Source organism: Rhinolophus sinicus, linkage group LG02 (assembly GCF_036562045.2).
Source record: "Rhinolophus sinicus isolate RSC01 linkage group LG02, ASM3656204v1, whole genome shotgun sequence".
NCBI lineage: Eukaryota > Metazoa > Chordata > Mammalia > Chiroptera > Rhinolophidae > Rhinolophus > Rhinolophus sinicus.
Genome location: NC_133752.1, coordinates 195,070,805 through 195,080,118, shown reverse-complemented (window position 1 = coordinate 195,080,118; position 9,314 = coordinate 195,070,805). Strand labels below are relative to the sequence as shown.

Sequence of the window (9,314 nt, the reverse complement as noted above, 5' to 3'; positions counted from 1 at the left end):
TGGCTCAGGTGTCTTCTACGCAGGCTGAATAATGCCTCCACCCATTCCCATCCCACCCCACCCAAGACATCTACAGCCTAATCCCCGGAACCTGTGAAAGATTTTGCAGCGGTGATTAAGGACCTTGAGATGGGGAGATTATCCTGGATTATTACAATCGAAAGTATCCTGTTAAGAGGGATGCAGAGAGAGGTAACCGACAGCAGGAAGAAGGCAATATGACGTGGAATCAGAGAAAGAGATTTGACGATGCTGGCTTTGAAAATGGAGGAAGGGACCATGAGCAAAGACATGCAGCTCTAGAAGCTGCAAAGGGCAACAAAACTGAGCCTCTGGAGGGAGTGTGGCCCTGCTGACACTTTGGATTCCGCCCAGTGAAACTGATTTTGGATTTCTGGCGTCCAGAACTGTAAGAGATTAAATGTGTGCAGTTTTAAGCTACCACATTTGTGGTAATCGGTTGCAGCAGCCCTAGGAAACAGGTACACTTTTCCCCTGAAATAGCTTATTCAGCCTCCTAGGTTGGTTCCTCCTGGAGAAACTCTCCTGCCCCACCACAGCTCTGACCCTAGAGGTTGCTGCCACCATGGCCTCTGTGCTCACCCCAACCTTGGGCCTTTCCTCTCACTCTCAGCATTGACCTTGCCAGGCTGGCATCATCCTCCAATCGGGGCAGGCACCAGCTCTGGGGCATTTGCAGAGGAGGGAACTGAGGCTCAGAGAGGGGTAGCGAGTGCCCAAGATCATTCAGCTGGCAAGGGGCAAAGCCGGATTTGAACTTGGGCCTGTCTGGTTCCAAAGCTGATGCTCTAAACAATTCCTTTCACAGTGGACACTCAATAAATGTCCCTGAATAAATGACAAGGCAGGCAGACACCCAGGGAACCCAGGGAAAATGCATTGTAGAAGTAAGGCCAATGGGAGTCCCAAGGAGGGCAGTTACTCCGCCTGAGCAAATCAAAGAAGGCTTCCTGGAAGTGAGGGCCTTGAAGGATGAGGACAATCCAGGTAGAGAATATCACGAATAAAGGCCTGAAGGCAGATGGAGTGAGATGGCAGGCAATGTGAGTCGCTTAGGGGGAGCCTGGGGAGATGGCACCAGACCCAGGTTGGGAAGGGCCTTGGATACCAGGCTGAGGCCTGAGGAGCACAGAGTTTGGGGAGCAGGAGGGCAAAATCCCCTACACTGTTTTTTAGGAAACAACTTGAGTGAGTGGCTCTGGGAAGGGTGGCCTAGTCTAATCTGGAGACTGCTGAGATAGGCAAAAGTTTAGGAGCTGGGACAGAGGCTGTGGTGGCAGAGGTTGGAGCAAAGGACTAGACTGTAGAGCCACTTCAGAGGGGGGCCAAAAAGACTTGTTAACCTGCTGGCATCAAGATGTGAAGATGAAGAGGTGTCCATACCCCCATCCAATTGATAGAGACTGGCTTCAGCAAATACAACCAAAAGCACAGAAGCGGAGCAGCAAAATCCAGGAAGAGAAATCCAGGAGGAGGTGTCCCAAAGGCAGCCAAGAGAATGGGTCAGGACTCAGGAAGCAGGTTGAGGCTGCAGACAGATGATGAGAAAAAACGGGCGGTCATGGTGGCCACAGCTGAAGGAGGCAGGAGGTAGTTAGGGAAGGTGTATGGAGAGGTGACCAGGGCCCCCATGATCAAGGAATCTCAAGGAAAGGGCCTTTTCCTTCCTCACCTGCTGCTGCTGTTTCTGGGTGCAAACCCTAGCACCCATCTGGACCCGTATGGAATTGGACCTTTCCACTTTAGGGAAACCTGATAGCAAATTCCAAACCAATAAGAGCAAATAAATGAGTGGTGATTACTGACAATAGGAGAGGGTACACCACAGGGTGCCTCCAAATAGCGTCTCCTCCAGTATGTTTTAAGTGCTTTATAGGTCATTAACTACTTGACAGAGAGAGCCTGACACTTAAAGCGAAGAATTCTGCGCCTCTGCCAGGGAAAATCAATCAGAAATGAAGATAGAGCATCGCTGGCGCGCGGACGTACTGGGTGGGCAAACGGGATTCGATTTACACATACTTTTAAGGCTTCCTCCATTGTGTAAAGTGAGGCACGCTGGTATTTGAGGACATTTATAAATCCCAAACTGGAGCTTAGAAATGCTTAACCTCCCCCCTGCCATTTGTTGTTGTTGTTGTTTGTTGTTAATTAAATATTTCAAAGACATGGAAAAGTACAGTGACAAGCTTAAACAGTCCACCAGCTGATTCTGACAAATAAAACATTATAGCTATGGTTAAAGCATCCATTTTTTAAAAAAATGTTACCTGTTTTTCTTCCTGCCTTTTTGAATCCTTTCTGTCTTTTGGCCCCACCTCTTCAGGGGGACTAAGGCTGACCACCCACCCCTGCCTAAGACGTCACTCCTTCCTCTGAAATCTGAGCGTAATTACTGCCTCTTTAATTAACTTGGCGATTAATCACCACCTGCTTGTGAAACAGCTTTTACTGTCCTTGTCCGTCTTGCATTCGGGATGCGGGTGGGGGTTGGGGTGGGGACCAGGCAGGCAGGGGGAGGAGGGAGAGGCAAGCTGGGCTCTCCTCAGGGCCCCAGGCTGGGCAGGGTTGGCTGGAAGGAGAGCCGTGAGAAGGTCTGATATCCAGAGAGTGAGCTCCCTCCTGGCTCTGTTCAGGCAGCCGCCAGGTACCAGGAACCTGGACGAGCTGGAGATAAGCCCTAAGAGAGCAGTGGGCAGCTAGGAGGGTAATCTACCCTGGGCAGCCTCAGGGCCTCTGACCAGAATGTTCTTTCCTCATTGAACCTTGTTGTGGGTTGTATTGTGTCCCCCAAAGAGATATATCGAAGTCCTAACCACTGGTACCTGTGAATATAACCTGATTTGGAAATAGGGGCTTTGCAGAGGTAATCACGATGAAGTCATACCGAAGTAGGGCGAGCCCTAACCCAATGACTAGTGTCTTTATAAAGAGGCCATGTGAAGACAGAGACACAGGGAGAACTCGCTGTGCCATCAAGCTGGCTCCTCTCTACACCTGAATCTGGCTGTCCAGGATCTCAATTTTTCTGGCCGATTAACCCTCCCCACCCAACTCCGGGAGCAGCTCCTACACCGTCTTTTGTCAGAGGAAGCCTTCTCCTCTATCCTTTATCAGAGACCATCCCACAATTGAAAGGACCCACCTGAGGAGTTCCCAAGGCCTGCCCTACCCCCAGAATAGCATGCCTGCTCAAGTCAGTTTGCTTAATGATGGGCCCCTTGGCTTCTCCCACATGCCCCAGAGGTGGGCAAGTAGCCTGGTTTGAGCACAGTGCTTCCAACTTCCCCTGTGATTTACACAGGAGGGGGTCCCAAGGAGGAAGAGGGCCCAGCAGGCTATTAGGACTTAATGTGGAGGCTGGGGCTGTCTCATTCCTACTGCCAAGCGCGGTGCTGGGTACAGCATGTTCATTGAAACAGCTCATCTTCTAACACATCTTCTGCTCTGATCCAACACTCTCTTTTGATAGATGGGAAACTGAGACCCTGACACTCCACAGGGCATCGCTGTGTAGAGGAAATCTGAGGTCCAATGATGTAAGCATGTTCCAATTCCAGTTCTGTCATTCACTCCCCAGGCACAGCATTTCTCTGCACCTCAATCTCTCCATTCTTGAAGCAGAATAGTAATACCATCTTCTTGGGCTGTTACTAGCCATAAAGATAGCTCTGAAAATCTGTATGTACATTTTCCGTTAATTCAAGCAAACACATTTTGAGCACCGTGCTGTGTGCCTGGCCGTGGAAATAACAGTGGTGAGCTGCACAAACCCTGTGTCCCGACCTTAAGGTGCTACCTATTTGGTAGAAATGGACCAAAAAAAACCAGTTACATTTGGGGTGGTTAAGTGTTATGATGGGGTGCACGAAGCAGCAAGGAAAAGTCTGCAGATATCAGGAGGCCCAAAAGAGCCGCGGCGGCTACAGGAAAAAGGCAAAGAATGAAACCTTTAATCTCTCACCCCCACTGCCTGAGCCCCGGCTTTGTCTCAGCCAATCAGGTGTCAGCATCGCCGGCCTGCCGACCAATCAGGAGCAGGAAGAGGAGTGCTAGTCGCCGGCCGCGGCTTCCCGGGGGAGGACGGCCAGAGCCCGAGCGCCCCGCCGGATCCCGCCCTCTGCCCGCCCAGGCTCCGCCCCACCCCGCCAGCCGCGCCTGCTTGTAGCCCCCTCGCTAGCGGCGGGTCGCTGGGGCAGAGTATTGTCCGAAAGGCAAAAAAAAAGAAAGAGGGAGGTTGGGGGACAGGTGCGTGACCGGGAGAGGATTTATAACATTTACTTTCGCCATCGACAATATTGCAAAATGTATGAAAGAGACGGCACCGCGGGGACAGGAGCGTGAGGGCGCGGGCAAGGTAAGCATCCCCCGGGCGGGCTTCGCCCGGCGTCGGGGGCACCGGGAGAGGATGGGATCGGGGCACCATCCCCACACTGAGTGGCTGTTGCCGGGTCTGCGTCCGGGTCGGCTCTCTGAAAGGTCTTGTGAGCCTTAAGCGGTCCCGAGCTGAGGCATGTATGAGGCGGTGTGGACTCGGCCCCTGGGCGCGGGCGTCTTCTGTGACCTGAGCGCCGCCGAGGCGGTGTAGACGAGCGAAGGTGGTCCCACCGAGGCGCCCCCGAGGTCGTCCGGACTGAACCCTCAGCCTGAGGTTGGCAGTCCGCCTCACTCGCAGCAGGTGAGACCGTGGAGGCACGGACTACGCCCCAGGCACCCTCCAGCGACCCGGGGGCAGGTGAGACTGTGCGCACACGCGCTGGTGGTTGAGGCGCTGCAGAACCACTAACAGGTGTGGACGCGGGCGGGTGGCAGACGCGGAAAGTTTGCTAGAGCGCGCGCCGCGGGCGGTGCGGAGCCGGGTCTGGGCGCAGCTGGAGGCGTGGCGCTGGGGCTGGGACCCCGCGCACCCCCACGTGGTGTTTCAGCCGCCTCCCGGGGTGGATGGCGGGAGGAGGTCCCAAACCTTGGCCTCAGCTGCTGCAGAGATTCACTTTGAACTTTTCAGACAAGTTCACCAAGCTCCCACTCTGCTCGCTGAGTCTGCGGAGGTATCTCCATTCCTTCACCTGTGAGGAATCAGGGAGAGAGGCGAGGTTGGTGTTCTGACACACACGCTGGTAATCAGGGGATGTAAGGGTCTGGTCCAAGCCCGGAGCCCAACTCCTCTCCTTCCACTTCTGTATCAGCGAGGAGAAAGGGTGCCAGAAGCGGTAGTGAGGTTTGGGAGGAGGTGCAGATGGGACCTGAGGGGGTGTAGGGAGGCCCTGAGTTGGGACCCCTGGATCTGCCTCCCACTGCCGTTTTGTGGCTCCAGGTGGCCTCACAGCACCAGGCAAAGGAATGAATGGAGGAGGGAAGGTGGCAGTGGAGGAGAGGGACCAGGTCGATGCTACTGCCCACCTACCTCGCCCCCCTGGGGTGCCGTGCCTAGGGCAGATCAAGTGGGGCAGGGTATCTATATGACACTCTACTGTAAGGGGGAAGACACCCAACCGCAGTCTCTACCAAGGGGAAAGGCAGAAGGGAGCCCAGAGTCTGGAGGAGATACCTATATGTCCAGCATGATTCTTGGGGTGTCTCCGTCTCATCTCCCATTTCTTTCTGTGTCTTTTGCCCCATTCTTACTCCCACACTCTCCTAGTCTCTGTGATTCCTCCTACCACAGCTCCTTTGCACATGTTTATTTTTTTGGTCAGCAAGTAGTCTTCAAACTTTTATGATGTCCCAGGCATGGGCAACTCAGTGGGTGAACAAGACAGGCCCAGTCTCTGCCCTCATGGGACTTCCAGACCAATGCAGGGACATAGATGATGAACAACAGCCAGAAGGGAATGGGGTATGGGGACGGGAGACAACCTTGGATGGGCAACAGGGAAGGCTTCTCTGCAGAGGTGACAGTAAGTCGGAAGGATTAATGCCTCCTCCTCCTTTGGGCCCCAGGAAGCCTTCTCTGACCTTCCTGACCTGCCCCTTCCTATGACGATCTCTCATCGCCTGGGACCACTCCCTCCATGAACATTTTTATGTCATTATTAGATCAATGTTTGTCTCCCCCCCATCAATTATAAGTACCATGAGTGCAGACCTGAATCTCTTCTGGGTAGATTGTAGGCAAAGCAAACAAAGAATGAGTAGAATTTCCCCAGAAAGACAGTAGCTGCTCAGCCAGGTCAGATATCCAGATGGCAGAAACTTTTCTTTCCCCTTCATTGGACTGAGTCCTGGGCACTACACCCCACTTGCCTTTCATAGAAACAAAGTGAAAGAAACTAGCCTGGTGGGGAAGAGAACAGGGGGAGGCCTGGCGCAGATGGCCCAATGCAGTGCCAATGCTGTCCCGCTGGAAGGGAAGTAGACCTGCCAAGGGACGGTGAGGGAGGTCTGGGGGCAGGTGCCTGTCCTGTTTTCTGGGCTCAGACCAGCCTACTCCTCATTTTTCTGCCCCAGTTCTTCAAATGCTACTCTGGGAGAAGATGGTGGCCAGCAGGCTTCCCAGGATGGCCAGGCTACGGGGCTACACAGTAACTGCCTGGCTTCCACCCCCCAGCCCACCCCTGTCTTGCGCAGACAGGACCCTGGGCAGTGCCTCTCTGACCCAGGCCTCTGGGCACAAATAGCTGCCCAGGTGAGCTGCAGTTCATTTAAATTCCTGGCTGGAAGGTAAGAATTAGGTCTAAGAGGGACTGGCTCTTATTATTTTTTGTACTTTCTATACTCAGTGAATGTCTCCCTCCCCTGACTCTGTCAGACCTGTGCGCCTGGCACCTTTCCTCCAGCAGATTATGCTCTCAGAGATGCCCCACAAAGCTTTTAGCGCACCCTCCCCACTTCAGGGGATTGAGCAGCCTCCATGCATGCAGGGCTGGAGAGCATCTACATGCTTTATTCAGGCTCTGGCTGGGACAGAATAAAAGCAGCTTCCCCGCCCACCTAGCCAACCAGACCTCCTGACTGGAATTGCTTTAAAAAATTAATTTGCAGTGATTTACTCCCTTCTGTTCTGTGGGGATCACCAGCTTTTAAAATATGTATTTAAATCAGATTCACAGCTCCCAGATCGACCCTAACTGCCTCCCCACACCCAGCAGAAAGAGCACTGGATTTGGAGTCAGCGACTCAGAGGTTCAGGCCAAGTTCTGCTAATGATGAGCTGTGTGACCTTGGGCAAATTACTTAACCTCTCTGCGCCTCCATTGGCTCCTCTGGAAACTGAGGTTAATGATAATCTTTCCCTCACAGGGTGTTGTGAGGATTAAATTAGATAACGTTCAGGGAAGAGCTGTGCCATGCCAGGTCTGTGTTTTCTGTTCCCCAGGACTGGCTGTCCTACTAATTAGCGTGGTGACCTAGGGAAGGCCACTGAGCCACTCAGTTTCTATATCTGAAAAGCACAGGGGTTGTTCTAGGAGATGAGGCCACAGAACCCCCCCCCCCCATTCGAGCCTTGAGCCCCGACAAATCTCCTGTTCTCTGCCAGACACCCTCCCTTCGGCCATCCTTTTCCTCATCATCCAAGCACTGGGTTCTAATTGGGGCTGGTCCCCTTCCCCAGCTGCCTCGCCTCCTGGCTCCCTGTGAAGTTGTAAGGTTTGGGCCCTGTGGGGGCTGCAGTTCTTGGCTCATTTTCAGGAGCAATTAGCGGTGATGTCACAGGCCTCGGAGGTGGCCTTAGTGGGCATGTGGCCAGGCCAGCCTGGAAGCCGGGACTCTGCTGGGTCTGTGGCCTCAGGGCTCCCCCAGGCCCGGGGTCCCCACTGCCTGTGGTGGGGAGGCAGCTTCCCAGGCAAAGCCTGTTCCATTTCTGTACTTTATGACTCCTTGACTCCCAGAGACTGAGTGTAAATTAGTTCTACGCCGTGCTTTTGTTGGCAACTGTCTGTTCCTTGGAAGCAAGGGGCTTTGTCAGGAAGAACAAAGCTGTTGGGTGTTTTTCTGATTTGGGGAAGCGTGCTCCTAGAGGAGGGCTCGTCGCTTCAGTGTAGAGTCCTTGGTTCTCAGACGCGCTGGTTTTGTTTTGGGTTTTTAAGTCCTATGGCTTAAGAGTCACATATGTTTGTGTGTGTGTTGGCTGAGGGATTTTTTTCCTCCCTTTTGGCTTCCATAGTGTATTCTGTGGAAGCTAATTCCAGGGACTGAACTTTTCAAATCACTGCTTCAACAGCTTTTAAAAATCTGGACCTAGTTACTCCTGTCATCCATGTGTAAAGATTTAGAAAAAAATTCCAAACCCGAGGGTGGGCAGCCTGGAGGACGAACCGCTCCTGGCAGTGCACACTCTCTGTCGACCTGAGGTCACAGCCCAAATGTCGAGCGCCTCTTGAGATGGGAGGGGGGAGGAGGGGAGCATGGTCTGCTCAGTGCCAGACATCTGGATATTTAGAAAACATCTGGGTGGCTGAATTTTTCAGGTTTCTGCCTGACATTTAATATCACAAACATTGAGCCTGCCTCCCGTCCCCCGCCTCCCAAACACACCCAGCCCCTCCCCACCCCCTTCCTGACGAGTAAGAAACATCCATTCTTTCCAATTCCCCAGCGTTTCCCCCCTACCGGAAATCTGATGGGCTTATGACATCATGGCTGGCTGCTGAGCGATGAAGTGGATGCCACAAAGAAATCCGACATATCAGATGGCTTCTGAAATCAGTTCCCCTCCGGCTGTAGTAACAAGCCTGAAGTCAGGAGAATGTGAGCTTTGTGTAAAAAACAAAAAAATAAACCTAAGCCTTGCCCTGTATTAAAGACAATTTTTTAAAGCAAACAGACCTTTTGGACATCGTCTTATTTTAATAGAAATGCTAAAGGAAAGCGGCTAATGAATCAGACCTGAAGCTGCCTGTGAACGTTCCGGTTCTGTTGAGTTTTTGTGTGTTTATTCACTACGGAAGGAGTGGTTCATCTCCCCTCATTACCTTGTTATTCAAATGGACTAGCTTTTATTTATTTATTTTTTGAGACTAATAAAATTCACAAGGTACGTTGCTGGTTCATGTTTTTCCAGGAATCCATTTTTATGTGACCATGGACCTGACCTGGTCTGCACACATTGTATTTCCCTCTGCTGCTTTTTCTGCCTGTGAAGCTGTTAAAAGGATGCAGTTAAGCTTTCTTTTCAGTCTCTCCTCTGCAGGGCAGGACCAGACTGGTGGGCCAGGGTGGTTTTAGGGATGAAAAACCTCTTTGAAAATACAAAATCAGGAGGAGAAGAGACAGAAAAGGGGCCTGTATGACACAAGACCCAGGGCAGTCTGGGAGAGGGCAATCCGCTGTCTTCTCCCCTCCCAAAGGGATGC

The 9,314-nt window shown here is 52.4% G+C and overlaps 1 long non-coding RNA gene across 1 annotated transcript; it reads left to right on the top strand.

The window, feature by feature from the left end:
• The first annotated feature begins 4,099 nt into the window (after positions 1–4,099).
• Positions 4,100–8,998, top strand: LOC109436673 (uncharacterized). Its single transcript, XR_002136143.2, has 2 exons — positions 4,100–4,378; positions 8,558–8,998. It is a non-coding gene; the product is annotated as an uncharacterized LOC109436673 (long non-coding RNA).
• Positions 8,999–9,314: the final 316 nt, after the last annotated feature.